We start from the raw sequence: 17,265 nt of genomic DNA, 5'->3' as shown, positions 1-17,265 counted from the left end.
GCTCCTAGGAGACTGAGCGAGCCATGTGCCTGCCCAGTGCCGTGGCCTGGATAAGTGAACATCGCCTGCCCAGCCCCAAGGCCTGCTGGGCAGCCTTAGTCGTGGGCTACTGCGCAGTATTTCTTTCCGGACCTTTCACTGGTTTATAGTGCTGAAAGCTGGGGCCACCGGCCCTCCTGTGGAGGGAACTTGTGGCTTTCCTCTTACTCAGGGGGATGTTAACTGAGTCCATCTAGATCACCACTGTCACAGGAGACAGGAAGGGAGGGGCAGTGGAGCCTGTGCCAGAAGGACGATTGTCCTCAAGGGACCTGGGAGGTGTTTCCTCCCACCTAGAAAGCAGATGGCCCAGAGCAAAATCAGGTTACTCCTCTCTCTCTCTTCTTTCTTCTTCTCTTTCTTTCTGTCTTCTTTTCTTTCTTTCTTCATTACTTTGTTTTTTCTTCCTTCCTTTTTCCTGTCTTCTTTGTTTCTTTGTTTCTCTTTGTTTTCTTTCTGTGTTGGGAATGGAGTCCAGGGCCTCAGGTATGCCGGACAAGATCCCTTTATTCCCAGACCTGTGTTTTGTTGTTTGTTTTTTAGGACAGGGGACAGTCCAACACCTACTAATGAGACTTTTTTTTGACATAAAAGCCAGGGAAGCTGGGATGGGTTGTGTTGGTTTCTGCAAAGGTTCACCTGATGCCACGCATTGTTTATATAACACAAAACTGTAACCTGAAAGGGAAGGTGGTGGCAAGGCTGTCCTTGAACTTGGGAGGAAACAGTTGCAGACCCTACTTGATTTAAGCCACCCTTGGTGTACCTACAGTAGGGGCACTGGCAGGGGGGAAACAAAGTCCTAGGGGCACTTGTAGGAAGTAGTCACATCTGAGGGGAACCAGCAATGAGGTCCAGATCTTTTGTTTTTGTTCTCTGACAGCCCCAGCTGTCCTTGAACTCACTCTGTAGACCAGGCTGTGCTCAAACCCAGAGATCTACCTGTCTTTGCAGCTAGAGTGCTGGGATCAAAGGTGTGTGCTACACCACCCAGCTGAGGATCCAGCTCTTAAAGATAGTTTGCAGAGTAGACTCATGCCTGGACATCCCATGATGCTGTGGGGACCATAAGGAAGGACAAGATGGTGACTTCATTATTCATGATTCTTAGTTTTCAGCGGGAGGCCTGTGGCCCAGGTGCCTCAGATTTCACTCTGAGCTGAAGCATCTGGGCCTGGGCTAGAGTTTCTGGTTTTCACCCTAGGGCTGACTTTATGGCCCCTTGGCATTCTGGGTGCCAGGTGTTGACCTGACCTCACATTGGTCACCGAGGGACCTCTGGATAACTTTTCCCTTAGGGTCACACATTGCAAGTGGTTAGCAACTTGAGGACAAATCACCAATAGGACAGCTCTTGGAAAATGGGTGTGGCAAGTGGGCGTGGCAGAGCATGCTTGTAATCCCAAGCATGCTGGGAAGGAGGACCAGGAAGACTGGGATTCATTTCTAGTTTTGGCCACTAGTGAGTTTGAGGTCAGCTTGTGCTACCTAGTGAGTTACAGGGTTACAGGTAAGTACATGGTGAGTCTCAAGACAGAACTAGACCTGGGCAGATGTAGACTATGACAACAGCAGGTCAGTCCTCAGCACAGCCAAACTTGAGAGGGCACAGGAGCCTGGGAGAGGCAAGGCCTCCCAGCTCTGCTAAGAGGGACCTTAAAAAACCTGGTGATTTGATGTCACTAAGGGAAATCTAAATGTGAGGTGGAGTTGCCCACAGAGAGTTGCCCACAAGAGACCTAGGACTTTTAGGGAAGGGTGTGGGTGGTCCTTCTGCAAGTGCCTCCCCTTCCCTTTCCCACTGTAAGGTCTCAGGAAAGGTATGCAGTTTTGTTGTTGTTGTTTTTATATTTTATTTATTTGTTTGTTTCGTGTGTATGAGTGTTTTTTCCTGTGTTCACGTACCATGTGTGTATCTGGTGCCACAGAAGTCAGAAGAAGGCATTGGATCTCTAGGAACTAGAGTTATGGATGGTTGTAAGCCACCATTTATTTGGGTGCTGGGACCTGAACCCTGGTCCTCTGCCAAAGCAACAACGAATGGTTTAAACCATGGTGCCAGTGTGTGTGTGTGTGTGTGTGTGTGTGTGTGTGTGTGTGTGTGTGTGTGTGTACATGTTCGTGCATGGTTTTCTCCTTCCACCATGTGGGTTCCAGGTTTTAGTCACCAAACTTAGGTCATCAGGCTTGGCAGCAAGCTCCTTTGTACACTGAGCCATCTCCTTGGCCCCATGATTTTTATGAGATCCAATATGTCAGAGAAGGAAGCTGTCAGGAGGCCTCAGAGCGTAAAGGTGGTTGCCGTCAAGACTGTCGACCCAAGTTTGAACCCTAAGACTGCATGAGAAAACCAACTCCCAGAAGTTGTCCTCTGACCTCCCTGCACACACTCATGTGCTTTCCCTGCACAGAAGAAGTAAAATATAATAGTAATGAAATTGTCAGAGAGATGCACTGGCCTGATGTGAACTGGGTCTTACACCCCCCACTGGCTATCAGCACAATGGCAAAGCACTGCATTCCGCTGCTACCTCACATCCTTTAAACCAACATCTGCGGTCCGGCTGTGTCTGCTTGTCCCACATGCTGCATCATGTCAGGCTCCCTGTCTTCACGGGAGTTTGGTTATGCTACAGTGTGTAGCTGTAGGCCCCTTTTCTCCTGGGTGGTGTCTATCCACCACAGCTTTGGATCGTTCTACTGTGGATCAGCAGAAATAGTTCCCAGAGGGTAGGGATTGTTCTAGAGCTGCTAAGAATGCTCTAGAACAAGTCCTTGCACATGTACGGGTCTCTGACAGGAGGCTGGGGTGCTGGTGTCAGCTTTAGGAAAGGCCCGACTTGTTGCTTGGCTCCTTAGCCGACGGGTCAGTGGGGGTAACTGATTCCCCGGCTTTGGTCAGCGCTGACCACTGGGCACTCTGTAGGACACTCACTGGATCCAGTGCTTGGAAGAGCTTTGTTCAGGATTTGGGGCTCTGCTTGCTTGTTAGCTTCCTTCCCTTCCTCCTTCCCACCCACTCACCTGTTCTTAACTTCCTTCCTACCTTCTTTCTTTCTTCCTCCTCATTTTTCTCCTCCTCCCCTTTGAGACAGGGTTTCATGGAGGCCGGGCCAGCCTCACACTTGTTATGTTACCAAGAGAGATCTTGACCTTCTGACCCTTCTGAGTCTATCTCTCAAGCCCTTGGATCACAGACATACCCTCTATTCCCCAGTCTGGGGGATCGTCTCCAGCCCACGATTGCTTCCTAAATTCCATTCCTGGTCATTTAACCCCAGGAGACAATAGAGCATGGAGCCTGGTCCTTCCATACTTGCCTCATATCCCTGTGACATCAACAGGAGGCCACCTAGCTGGTGTTCCTCACTGGAAGCCTGGTGGTCCCCTCAGTCTGACATGCAGGGCTGAAGTAACCTGGCAGGGGCAGAGGACAGAGGAGGATGGGGACAGTAGCCAGGAGACTTGTCTCCTGTGCCTCTGAGGAGCAGGCAGTTCAGAGCTGGAGCTTGTGAATTAATCACGAGGTCACCATTCATAACGCATGAGAAGGTCAGCGGGGCACACTGTGGACACAGCGCCTTTGTTTCTCACAAGGAAGACAAGATTTTTTTTTCCTTGCCATTACCTCAGCATAAAGACTAGAAAGAGATAAAGATCTACTTCTGGGAGGAGCCTCAGTCTCTCAGATCCCCAAGCCTCAGAGAATGCCTCTCAGACAAGCTGCAAAGGGGCAGGCATTTGAGGAACCCCCAGAGGGGCAGGCGGCCTATGTGAGAAAAGCTCACAGCCCAGCTGTGTGCAGACAAGGCCATTCTCCCCCTCCTGGCATCCTTGTGTGCTCCAGTGTGTTTTCCAACAGGAAGAGAGAGAGAGAGAGAGAGAGAGAGAGAGAGAGAGAGAGAGAGAGAGAGAGAGAGAGAAGAAGTAACCAGAGAGGACAGGGCTTCCATTTGCTCGAAGCACAGAGTAGCCCTGCTGGCCTACTGTGAGGCCAAAGGTCAATCTATCAATCAAATCCCCTCAGGTCAGAAGGAGAGGGCAGCTGGGGTGGGACAGGGTGGAGAGAGAGAAAGAGTGGAGTGGGGGGCTCTTTCCTGGGTCTCTGAACAGGCTTCCTAGTTAATGGCTGATTGCTTCCTGCTGCGATACTAGGGCCAGGTTTGTGAAGTGAGTAACTGGGCCAGACCCAACTGACCAGGCTGAATTCAGACCCAAGCTGGACCAATCAGGTTCTCTGTTGGGAGATATTGCAGTGGGGCCGAGGCTTGGAATATCAGGGATACAGAGGGAATCTTGGGGCCTGTTAAGAGAGGGAAAGACCGGTATAGACATGAAAACCCAAGGGGTGGGGGTTGGGGAGACAGGAGGGAAGCTAGGAGTCAGAAGAGGAAGAGGAGAGGGCTCAGTGAGGACAGCTAGGAAGAAGGGAATGAAAGGTTGAGAGAGACACAGAGAGACAGAGAGGCGAGTCCCTTGTCTGCTGAAGTCACTTTTCCGTCTTCATATTTTTTCATTTCAAGACAAAGTCCCTCCAAGATGTCCAAGTTCATTGTGAACTTCTGACCTTCGTTGCCACACATGGCAGTGGTCTTGGAGATCCTACGGGGCAGGGGTCAAACGACTGTCTCACAGGGGTCGTCCAAGACCATTGAAAAACACAGACACATTGCAGTTAATAACGGTAGCAAGGAAAACAGTTTTGTAGCTGGGGGTCACCACCACACGAGGAACTGCATTAGGAAGAGAAGCACTGGATTGTGGGATTGCAGGTGTCCACTGTTCTCCAGCTCTGTGACTCTGTGGATCGATTCCAGGGTGTCCGGCAAGCGCTCTTCCCAACCGAGCCCTATCTCCAGCTGGTACTGTGGTGTTTTAAATATAACAAGTCCACAGTTCCCAAAGGACAGGATTGTCTTGGAAGATTCTTGAACCGTGTCATGGAACAGCCCGCCCCAGCCGGGGTCAGGAGGCTCCAGCTGCAACCTACCTGCCCGTATCTCATACCTGTGTTTAGGGATTCACACAGCAGCAGTGTGCTGTGGTCAAGTTCCTGGAGCCAATGAGGCTGAGTTCTACATGAAATGAGGTGTCGTTTCCAGGTTGTTGGGGGAGGGGGGAATCCCGGTTCAAATACAAGTAACTGGAGCAGAGTCTTTGTAACCGACTGACCTAGATTCTCCTGAGCAAAGGAAACATCAGGGTAGTAACCGTTCTCTGAGCTGGGTCACCTGCCACCTCTGGAAGCCTCAGAAGCCAAGGATCTCAGTCTCTCTCAGTCACCTATTGGGTTGGTAACCACATGGGCAGGCCATTCTTCAGGGGGACTGGGAATGGATGTTGTGTACCTCAGAATCCTTCATGTCAGCAGCCTTTTGTTTGTGCCACGGCTGTTGCTCACGTCCACATCTCTGAGGCACCACACTGACTGACTTTCTGAGGTGGAATGAGAGTGCCCCTGCTCACTAGTGCAGAGCTGTCTCCTAGTAGGACTTCCTAGCAGGGCTTTCCAGGGTCTGACTGGGTGCTTGGCTCTCCTTTGCTTAGTTACTGCCGTCAAGTCTGAGTTACAAAGATAAGTAACTTCCTGATAGGGACAGAGAGATTAACCCAAATGTGAGTCCACCTTGTCCTCTAAATCAGATGGATGGGCAGACACCTGGACAGTTCTTGGACCCTGGTGGTTATGGACCTGGGTAGTGGTTTTGTTCAGTGAAGACAGGGCTCTGTGAAAAGATCAAGGAGAGCCAGGCCTCCTGGAACATACCCGTAATCCCAGCACCCAGAAGGCTGAGGCAGGCCAGGGAAGGAGCCGCCACGCTTCAAGATGTACCATGTGAGTTCGTCAGTGCTGCCACGGTCCTTTGGCCCAGGCCATGTGCACAGGACATCTTAATGGCCAAAGCCTTTGTAGCAGTGCAGGGGCGGCTACGTACAAGTGTGTGAGCACGAAGGCAGAGGAGTCTGAGGCGGACATGAAGTCTGCAGCTGACAGTGCAGCTCGGGTTCTTATGCGGACAGAACTCTTCCGAGGACTAGACGTGACCCTAAGTTACCTCTTTTGGGAGCCTGCCACCATCAACTACCCTTTGAGAAGGGCCCACTGAGTCTGTGCTTCCGTGAGGAGCACGTACTGTGCTGCTACCCATCTGGGGAGGAGTGTTACATGACCGGCGGTCTCTGCGAGGCCATCTGTCCATCACCACTGAGGCTGAGCCAAGAGCCAGTGGCAGCCACCGGACTACACACTATGACATTGACATGACCAAGTGTATTTACTGTGGTTTCTGCCATTGTGGGGGGCCCCAACTTCGAGTTATCCACCGAGACGCATGAGGAGTTGCTATACAAGGAGAAGCTACTCTACAAAGGAGACAAGTGGGAGGCTGAGATCGCCGCCAACATCCAGACTGATTGCCTGTACCCGACAGGCCATAAAGAAACTAAGATCCCAGAAGGCTGAGGCAGGAGAATCATACAAATTTCAGGGGCAGCCTGAGCTGGTAGGGAGATCCTACCTCAACAAAATGAAATGAGAAAAGATCCAGGACACAGGGCAGCTTAAGAGGGGAAAAGATGGGCTGGAGAGATGGTTCAGCGGTTAGGAACACTGACTGCTCTTCCAGAGGTCCTGAGTTCAAATGCCAGCAACCACACGGTGGGCCACACCCATCTGTAATGGGATCTGATGCCCTCTTCTGGTGTGTCTGAAGACAGCGACAGTGTACTTATATATAATGAATAAATACATCTTAAAAGAGGGGAAAAGAGCTGCCTTCTGCACCATTCCTGATCTCTGAGATGTGGGTTTGATTTCCTAGTTGGAGTTAATGTTGGACGTGATGCCCAGGATAGGTCTCGGGAAGGCAGACAGGAATGAGTGTTGAAGGCGTTCACTTACAGGGCATCTGTGTGTCCCCTATGCAATCAAAATGTGGGCCTGGCTATGGTGGCACACACCTTTAATCCCTGCACCCTCTAGGCAGAGGTAGGCAGATCTCTGAGACAAAGGGAGTTCCAGGACAGCCAAAGCTACGCAGAAAAACCAAACCAAACCTGTAAAACAAAATGAAAACAGCTGTATCAGTAAAAAGCCAACCCAGACGGATAATAACCACCTTCTGTTTATCTAATACCTCCCATGACTTGCATCTGGGGTGGAATTACAGTTGGGGGGAGGGCACAGGACTGAGTGGCTGAAATCTCAGGTGAGGGTCTAAAGACCTCCCTGGCCCCTCCTTCCATGAGGGAACATCAAAAGATGCCCCGCCACACACACATATCAGATAGATCCACTCAGATCTGAGGGTCTCTTGTGGGCACACTTAGTTGTCTGAGGATGATGGTGGTGGCATTCCCTCCCTCTAGGGGAGGTCTGAGCATCTATGGCTACCACCAGCGGAGTGCGTGCGCACGCGCGCACGCACACACACACACAGCAGCCTCAAGGCTGAGCTGTGAAAGGGACAAAAGCCTGTTTATAGGATCAAGGGTTGAAGGTGAAAGGGGACCTGGGAGGCTGCAGGGGGCTCCAGAGGAGTCAGGGTTCCCTGTGATTCAAGCTGGTGGCTATTGCCTAGTGTCTGAAACTGCCTGTTCATAGGATACACTTTGGAGCCACAACATCTCATGTTGCCTCTGTTTTGTTTGTGTGTGTGTGCAATCCCATGACTCCAAAGTGGGCTGACCCACTTTGAAGGCTATTCAGAATCTGACCCTTTGAAAAGTCTCCCACTGGCTAGGTGGTGGTAGTTTAGGCCTTTGGTCCCAGCACTTGGGAGGCAGAGGCAGGTGGATCTCTATGAGTTTGAGGCCAGCCTGGTTTGCAGAGCAAGTTCCAGGACAGTCAAGGCTACATGGGGAAACCCCGTCTCAAACAAAACAAGACAAGATAAAACGTTTCTCACTGACCCTGAAGGGCCTAGGGCAGTGACTCTTCAACCTTCCTCCTGTTATGGTGATCCGCAAACATAAAATTATTTCGCGGCTACTGAAATTGCAACTGAAAATTTGCCACTGTCATAAATCCCGGTGTAAAGGTCTGATAATGCACTCTCGGATTGAGAGCCACGGGTATCGCAGCCCATCACGTATGAGCATCTGGGGCCTCAGTCCTCTGGCCTTGGAGGGTCCAACAGTCTGCAGCCGACCCACCTAGCTTCACCGCTTCTGGGAACTTAGAAGAGACACTGAAGGCAGTGCAGAGGCTGGCGTGAAGCGTCTGTGGTGAGGGAGGGCGGAGTCTTACTCCTAGCCCTCACTTTGAGCACTTTAAGTGTGGACTTCTAGCTTCCGGTATTGGGGGTGTGGGTGAAGTTTCTGTTGCATCTGGGAGCCCAGTCTCTGCATCAGACAGCACAGTTTCAGAAAAACCAGTGTCCAACACCAGAGGACAACATGGGTCCTGAGAAGAGGCTGGTAGATGGGCTAAGTGGGGTCTCCTGCTACCCACGGGCCTGCTAAGAGGGAGAAAGCATGAACTCACTGTGTCAAAGAGCCCCTGGCTCTGCCTGTGGGCTCTGCTTGGCCTGTGTTGCTCCAGCATGTGCATAGAGTTGGAGCATTAGCCCCACCCCCTCAGGTCCACAGGCCAGGCCAGCCTTGTCCTGCTTCCAGCCATTTTGGCCTGGACAGCAGAAAGTGTGTGCCAGCCAGCTGCAGACAGATGGCCTTTTGCTAGGCCACAGGGGCTGGTCCAGCCTCGCTGTAGTAAGCACCTGCCATTGGGTTTCTGTGAAAATGAAGCAGCCGCCTGGCCTCCCTCCTGTCTCATTAGACAGAAGTTGGGACCACCTCTTCTGCCGACCTACCTGATGTCTCAGTAGCTCACTCTAAGTTAGGAGAGCCAGAAAATGAGGGCCTGGTGAACAGAATCAGGCAGAAGGGGATCCAGGGGGACTCCTCGTACCAAGATGTCCAGGGACACCTGAGATGGAGCCACAAGGTGATCATGTGCTCTGTTCTTCCTTTCTCCCTCCTCCATCCCCCCCTCCCTCCCTCCTTCCCTGAAATGGCTGCGGGAAACCTGTCAGCAGAGAGGCTTTCTGTACCTGTGATTCATCCACAAAAGGACGTAGTGATTGGTTGGGACTGACTGGGCACTCCAATACAGAGGTTGGGTGCCTTAATGCAACACAAACTTTGTCTCTCGGTTCATGGAGCTAGACATCCGCACTCAAGGTGTCCTGGTGATTGTTTTGTGCATTCATTGTTAATTCACTTGGAGGTCAGAGAACAACCGCATGGACTGGGTTCTCTTCTTTGACCTTCATATGGGTCCCAGGGATCAACTCAGGTTTCAAGGTTTGCTCGGCACATGCCTCTAACCACTGAGCAATCCTGCCAGTTTGAGACTTGGTACCTTTTTTAAAATTCCAGTTCTTTCTAAGGCTCAGGTGTTAAAGATGATTTTTTTTTAAAATTGTACTTTGAAACAGGATCTCACTATGTAGTCCTGGCTGGCCTGACACTTGCCATGTAGACCAGGCTGGGGTCAGACTCACAAAAGTCTGATTTCTTCTGGGTGCTGGGATTAAAGGTGCGCTTGAACTTTCAATTCTCCTGCCTCAGACTCCTGAGCTGTTGGGATGACAGCTCTGAGACCTGAGATTTTCTTTTTCTGACCTCATCTCAGACTTTTTGACGGCTCACTGTGCTTGTGTGTTAGAAAGAAAATACACTTTTCTTGAACTTTTTTTTTATGTCCCCAGTTTCAAAAACAAGAAAGCATCTGCACACTAGCCCCGTGCTTCAGGCATTGGCCCATGAAGCCTACAGGTCTAGCCTCTCTGTATAAATATAGTAGACCCTCTGTATAAATGTTGGACTTTGTATAAAGATGCCTGGGCACGGACTGTGGGCACAAGCCTGTGTGTGACCGCAGCACTCACAGGGGGGATTGAGTGTCAGGACCACGCCCCCTTCACTCACGTGCTGGCAAAGTGTAGGTTTGTGTGAGGTTCCAGGGAGGGAGAACGGGTGAAACACTGTGGTGTCCAGCAAGTAAGGGGAGCAGGTGGATGTAAGCATGTTTCACAGAAGAAACCCCCACGAGGCCCCCAGTGGCAGCTGCCATGGGAGCCCTGGGTAGAGATGAGATTATATTTCCTTTCTTCCTTTCTTCTCCCTCCTTCTCCCCCCCCCCCCGCTTCCTCCCCTCTCTCCACTTCTTTTTCTTTCGTACACTGGGTATTCTGCAAAGCAAACCTCCTTCAAGCCTTCTACTGATCTATGTCTCCAGCTCTCTCTCTCTCTCTCTGTCTCTCTCTCTCTGTCTGAAATGTTCCATGGTTTCATTCTCTCTCTGTGTTTATTTTGAGATGGTTTCACTGAGTTGCCCGAGTTGGCCTTGAACTTTGAATCCTCCTGCCTCAGATTCCTGAACAGCTCATAGGACAGCTCTGGCTGAAATTTTCTTGTTCTAGTCTCCTCTCAGATGTTTTGCTAGTTTATTGTGTCTGTGTGTTAGGAAGAAAATGCCTGGTATTGTGTGTGTGTGTGTGTGTGTGTGTGTGTGTGTGTGTGAGAGAGAGAGAGAGAGAGAGAGAGAGAGAGAGAGGTGTATAGTGTGTATGTGGTGTCTTTGTGTGTGAGAGAGTGTGTGTGTGATAGAGAGTGTGTATGTGTGTGGTGTGTGGCATGTGTGTGATTTGTATGTGTGCATGTGTAGTGTCTAGGATGTCTGTGTAGTGAGGTGTATGTGTGGATCTGGGCTTCTCTTCACACTTCAACCCATCACTTTTACAATCTGGAGGGTCTGCAAGGGTGGTCTGATGCCAAGCATAGTCTTTTTCAGAGAGGCACCTTTCTCTAAAGCATCAGGAAGCTGCGCTGGGGTCTGCACTGGAAGGCTTTGTTTGACTGGAGGGCTCCCCTCCTTGGCTAACTCTCGGCCCAGCTGGGAGACTCATTTACCCATTCCCTCAACATTCTCCATTAGCAGAGAAGGTGGGGAGGCTCTCTGGTTGCAGCCCGGAATATCTCAATTGTCTGAAGTACCCAGGCTGGCTGAGCGCCACCCTGTCCCCCATCACACCAGCCTTTACGGTGGGTTCAACCAGGTGAGCTTGCCCAAATAGCATAACTGAGCTTTGAGGATGTTTCTGGGTGTTCAGGCCATAGGGCTGGTATAGAGCAGAACCACAGACCGGCAGTCTGAAAAATCACAGTATATTTCCCCTCGCTCCCCTGTTCTGAAGTCTGATCAATGTGTGGGCTGGTTCCTCCCTACGCTTCTCTCCAGGGCTGACAGATGGTGTCTTTATGTGTCTGCCACAGTCGTCTGCTTCATCTGACCTGCCAATCCATGCCCAGACACTGTGGGGCAGTGGGAACAATTCAGCATTCAGAACAACACTCCTGGCTCAACTGTTTTGTGCAGTTGACCCCTCTGCTCACTTTACCCAAACTGTTGGGGGTGGGGGGCTTTGCTTCAGATCTCTTTCCTTCCCGGCACACAGTGGGTACTCAGTAGTTGTGTGGTTAGAGGGCCAGTCATGCAATGACTTCCCAGGCCTGGTTGTCCCCAGACTAGTAGAGTCTGGGGTCTGAATTTCTGTGTGTGTGCCAGTGTGTCCACATGCATGCAGAGACCAGAGCACGTCCACGGTGTCATTCCACAGGAACTGTTGATCTTGTCTTGTTGAGAGGTATGGTACCTTGTTTCTGTTCCACCCTCTGGAGTTGGAAGTCTGACCACACACTACCAGGCCTGGCTTTTTTTTTTTTTTTTTTTTTTTTAAACACAGATCTGGAGATCAGAATGAAGTTCTCCTGTTTGCATAGTACAGACTCTGCCAACAACGCTTCCCCCAGCTCTCACCCAGGAGCCCTGCCAACATCTGAACTCTCAAGAGAAACAGCACACACGTTACACATGAGAGCATGAATTCCCCCATGTTTCCTACTCTGTGTAGTTAATGTGGGTGGTGTATCTAGAAGGCCATGCATCCGGGTATAGTTTCGGCATGGATTCCACATAGATAAGTGCATTGGGGGATGGTGTAAGAAGGAAAGGCATTGGGGTGGAGGGCAGGGCAAGCAGGTCTATAGCAAGAGGCTAGGTTTTTGTCTGTTTCAGCCAAGCCTGCCCCTTTTACACTCCCAGGACAATGATTGGACTAGCCCTATGTGTCAAGCTCATTGTTTGTCCTGGTTTAAATACTGTGTGTCTGATGGAAAAAGCTCCTCATGGGGGAAATGACATGGCTATGCGAGACCCTGCAGAATTATCTCCAAAACTTCCTAGGAGGTGGTTCTTATTTCAATGGGGTCTTAGAATCCAAGACATTTTAATGTCTTTGGATATTCTCTCTCTCTCTCTCTCTCTCTCTCTCTCTCTCTCTCTCTCTCCCCCCCCTTCCCCCCCCCTCTCTCAGTGTGTGTGTATGTGTGTGTGTGTGTGTGTGTGTAGGTCAGAGGACAATTTGTTCAAGTTGGTACTGTCCTACTATGTAGGTTCAGGGGATTGAACTGAGTCATTAGGCTTGGTAGCAAGCCCCTTAACTCACCAAGCCCTATCACTGGCCTGGCATTTTAACACCAACACTAGCATGTGTTTCACCATCATACCTCCAGCTCAGTTCTTCCCATAGCCACATTCAGCCTGTGGAGGCTGTGATGTCACAGCTGCAGCCCTTCAGGGTGTCTCTCTGGCATGGCTACCCTGGAGAGAGAGTTGCTATACTACCTCCCCCACTTGCTGCTTGCTTGGTGGACCAGCTACTGACCTTCCAGCCCTGGCCTTTTCTCCTGGCCAGCCCCCTACAGAGTTGTTTGAGGGATAAATGTGATTCTTCATTCCTGGCTCTTGCCTGGGTCTGGTTCATTTTAACCACTGGGCTGGAAGTTGGATGACCTAATTTAACTTGAACCCCAGACCTGACTCTTGGTGGCCCTAGGCACTCTGGCCCTTCTGAAGAGAGTTAGACAGAATGGCCGACAGCACAGAGGTCTCACAACCCTCTTTTGAAACTGAGCACTTCCTCCATTCTCCCAGGTCTGCCCTTGGTGGCTGGTGGGTGGCTGCTCTTGGCCATATAAGGCAATCTTTCCTTTCAGTGACACAGGTGAAATGGCAACCACGGGTCTCTCTTAGCAAAGCCACAAACTCTCCCAGCTGTGCGGCACACAGGGGACTTCAGCGACTGAGCAACTTTGTCACCTTTTATGGCTTTGGAGGAAGACAAAAGACCCGGGCTTCACAAAACAGAAGCAGAGTCTTACTCTGTGAGATGTGTGGGCAGTACTCAGAGTGACACCATAAAGCCAGCCTTTGCCTTGTCACATGGTGACTGCACAGAGACAGAATGGGAAGGCTGGAGACCCTGCAGGGGACAGCAGTAGGATGGAGGGCAGAAACTCCTCCGGGGCTCTCTCTCCTGCTCCCTGTGGGGTCTGGCCATGCCCAGGGTTGTCAGCACAGACACCTGCTGTTTCTCTATCTGAGGTTTGGGTGAGGGCCAGGACTGAAGCTTTGGGTGGGTATGAAGGTTTCCAGGGGGACATTTAAGTAGAGGCCTGAGAGGGGGGTGGGGATGAGGGGGAGGGGTGAGAAAATCATTTTAGGCAGAAAGGAAGGTGCTGGGGAGTGGGTGTGGACATATGTGGGGGATCCGATGGGGTGGGACTCTGATAGGGTGGCAGGCAGTCGCAGGCAGGAGTTGAACCAGGTTAGAGGCAGGATCCTGTTTGTGGAATAGAACTGAACTGGTGTACATGGGAAGGGGATCATTAGCCAAGTGTCAATCAATGGCCACTTTGAATCAGGGTCTCCTGTAGCCCAGGCTGGCTTCAAACTGACTATGTAGCTAAGGATGAACTTGAATTTCTAATCCTCCTGCCTCCACCTCCAAGTCCTAGGATTATAGGCATGAGCCACCATGGTCAGTCAGTTTATGTGGTGCTGGGATGGAACCCAGGGCTTCATGCCTGGTACCTCCTTCTCCTTCCCTCTCCCTTCCTCTCCTCCAGCCTCCTGGGACAGATCTCATTCTGTAGCCCAGTCAGAGCTTGATCTTGGAATCCTCCTGCCTCAGCCTTGGAGTAACTGACTTGACAAGCCTGAATCACTCAGGCTGACTGGGATGCAGGGTTTTTGTTTGTTTAGTTGTTGTTTTTCAAAATAGGTTTACTCTGTGTAGCCCAGGCTGCCCTTAAACTGAGATCCACCTGCCTCTGCCTTCCGAGCCCCACCCCCACCCAGCCTAGAATGTAGTTGTTAATTAGTATCAACAAGTCAGCGCCAGCTCTTGAATGGTGACAGATGTGCTGAAGAAATATCCAGTAATATGGAGGGGGAGCTGTGGGTTGTTACATTGATGCAGTCAAACTTCTCCCCAAGTTGCTTTTCATCTTTAAGAAGATTTATTTTGGTGGCACACCTCTTTAATCCCAGCACTCAGGAAGCAGAGGCAAATAGATCTCTGTGAGTTCAAGGTCAGCCTGGTCTACAGTGTGAGTTCCAGAACAGTCAGAGGTACATAAGAGAGAGACCGTCTTAGTCACTGTTCTGTGGCTGTGATGAGACACTGTGGTGGCCGGTTTTTATGTCAACTTGACACGGGGAAGGGGGAGGGGACTAGTATTTACCCACCCTCTAAAAGGTTCCCAACATCACACAATTGTTGAAACGCTCTGCACCTGGCAAACCATTGTCAGCTGCTGTGGGTAATCTGGGGGTAATCTCACACCTGGGATTAAAATGGACAGCATATTGCCGTATTCCTGTGCTTTTCAAAGAAACCAAAACTCCAAAATCATCACCACACTTAAAAAAAAAAAAAAACTATCATAATGATGATTTGAGACAGGGGTTCCCGTACCTGAGGCTGGCATTGAACCCTGATCTACCTGTGTCATCTTCGGAGTGCTGGAATCACAGCGTGTGCCATCAGGCTCCGCCAAGCCAAGGGTTTTGTTTGTTCTTAAAGACAGTGCTGTAGCGATTTATTTTGCAGCAAGCATGAGTGCCACCTTGTGGACACAAGGCTACATGGCATTGCTGCACCCAGAGGAACTCTCCCAAAGGTTTGTGGTGCAGAAAGGGGACGTGTGTGTGTGTGTGTGTGTGTGTGTGTGTGTGTGTGTGTGTGTGTGTGTGTGTAGCCCAGGCTGCCCTGGAACTTACTCTATAGACCAGGCTGGCCTCGCACTCAAAGATCCACCTGACTGCCTCCCGAGTGCTGGGACTAAAGGCGTGTGCCACCACAGCCCAGCTGGTGTTTTGTTTGTTTATAAGAGAGGTGTCGCACTCTACACTGTCCTTGAACTTTTCACATAGATAAAGGATACCTTTGAACTTCTGACCACCCGCCTCTACCTCCTGAGAGCAGAGGTCCTGAGATGCTGGAGCCACGAGAAGCTCTTTGCATCTCAATGTCCCTGTCTTCGTGAACAGACAGCACGACCAAGGCAACTCTTCTAAGGACAACATTTAATTGGGGTTGACTTACAGGTTCAGAGAGGTTCAGTCCATTATCATCAAGATGGGAGCATCTCTGGAAATGACTGCTAAGCCACCATACCAGGTCACAATGGAACGAGCCCTCAGTTTGGCACCAGGACTGCCTGTGTCCCAGCTGTGTGTCCCTGGGAAAGTCACTCACTGAACCCTAGCTCAGAATCGGGCCCTGGCTTCCGATTATGAAAGGCCTGGGAAGGTGGTTGAGCCATGATATAGAAATTAGCATGTTTGGACGAACTCTCAACCCTAAACCTATCTGGTTTCTTGCTAGTAGGCCCTGAACCCCAGCTCCTCTCCTATCTCAAGTCGCCCAACCCCCAGCTTTCATCCACAGCCACACCTCCGTCCCACCCTTTCCCCTTAGTTTATACATGCCAGGTGGGGACTGAATGAAGGAGGAGGGTGCTAAGGGGAAGGAAGGGGCCCGACACACTTCCATATGTCACAGACTGGTGACCCACGATGTCCCGGAGGACCCAAAGGCTGGGCTGCCCTCCATGATGGCCCCTGTAGCCTCGGCTCGAGGCTCCGTCCACTGATTCTGGTCGTTTTCACTGGGGCTTGAAGGAGGGTGGGGTCAAGTTAATTCAAGAGGTCTAAAGCAAGGTCAGGACTGCGTTCTTGATTCCCAAGGCCTGGGATTAAGATGGTTGTGGGAAGCTCCGAACTAATGCTAGGTGGAGCTTGGCGGAGCAAAAGGCAGACTGGTGAACATGCACCTTTAGTCCACTAGGGGGAGCTAGCTGCCCATTTTTCGTTTCTCTTTTGCTCTCTACTCTCTTCAAACTTCCAGTGTTTGTATCCCAGGCTCCGTGGAACTCAGTGTCAACCAGGCTGACTGCAAACTTGCAGCAATCACCCCCCCCCCCCACCCCCGTCTAAGCCGCTTGGAGTGCTGAGATTACAAGTGTATACCACCACACTCAGCTGGGCTGGTGTCACAATAGTAGTAGTAGTAATATTAATAATAATAATAACAACAACAACAATAATAATGATAATAAGTGGGCGCATCGTATGTGCAATGCCTCTGGAGGCCAGAAGGTGGCGTCGGATACCCTGAAACTGAAGTTACAAGCAAGCCTGAACCGAAATGTGGGTTCGCCTGTGAGAGCAGCAAGTGTTCTTAACCACTCTGCCACCTCTCCAGCCTCTGGTGTCATTTTTCCAGCTGCAATTTCAGACAGCAGCTTCTGTTACTGTGGGGGACTGGAGGAGTTCCCCTGTGCCACTCAGACGGTGGAGTTCGCAGGAAGAGGCTGCCCGACAGTGCAGCTGAGAATTCCGGTGCTTTCCTGTACCCTGCCTCTGTTGTGTCTGTCTCCAGCACCAGAAAAGTCCCAGTAGGGCTGACAGCAAGCTATTCCACTCCTAGGAACAAGATTGGAAGGCATCTGCTTCTGTGTGTCAAGTGCTCTATTGGCCAGTGCAATGGACTTCAGGAGGTAAGGAGGTCAGCTTTTCCACCCTAGTTCTAGGGGGCTAGCCCCAGCTCAGGCCTTCTGTTCACAGTTCCCTTGCTCCCGGCATCCCTACTCTGCTCCCAACTCCACTGAGGAAACCCTCTTCTATCAGCTCCCTGCATTTTAATCTCCTGATCCGCCCCCAGTCTCTCAGCAGCTCCTCAAGCCCCGGCACCGCCTTTGCAAGACCAGAGCCGCCGTCAGCCCATCCCCTGGAGTTACACTGTTCAGACTCCAGTCCTCAGATTCCAGGCTCCGCCCACTCCCAGTGAACGCCAATCCCACTGGTTAAACCCTACC

At 50.9% G+C, this 17,265-nt stretch overlaps 1 pseudogene across 1 annotated transcript; it reads left to right on the top strand.

Moving 5' to 3' along the window:
* Positions 1 to 5,866: 5,866 nt before the first annotated feature.
* On the top strand, positions 5,867 to 6,502 carry LOC308436290 (NADH dehydrogenase [ubiquinone] iron-sulfur protein 8, mitochondrial-like; annotated as a pseudogene). Its single transcript has one exon. The product of its transcript is annotated as an NADH dehydrogenase [ubiquinone] iron-sulfur protein 8, mitochondrial-like (transcript).
* The last annotated feature ends 10,763 nt before the right edge of the window (positions 6,503 to 17,265 follow it).

Source organism: Micromys minutus (assembly GCF_963924665.1).
Source record: "Micromys minutus genome assembly, chromosome: 24".
In the NCBI taxonomy this organism is placed as follows: Eukaryota; Metazoa; Chordata; class Mammalia; order Rodentia; family Muridae; genus Micromys; species Micromys minutus.
Note: the sequence above shows the minus strand (reverse complement) of the source record. Positions and strands in the feature narration are given on the sequence as shown.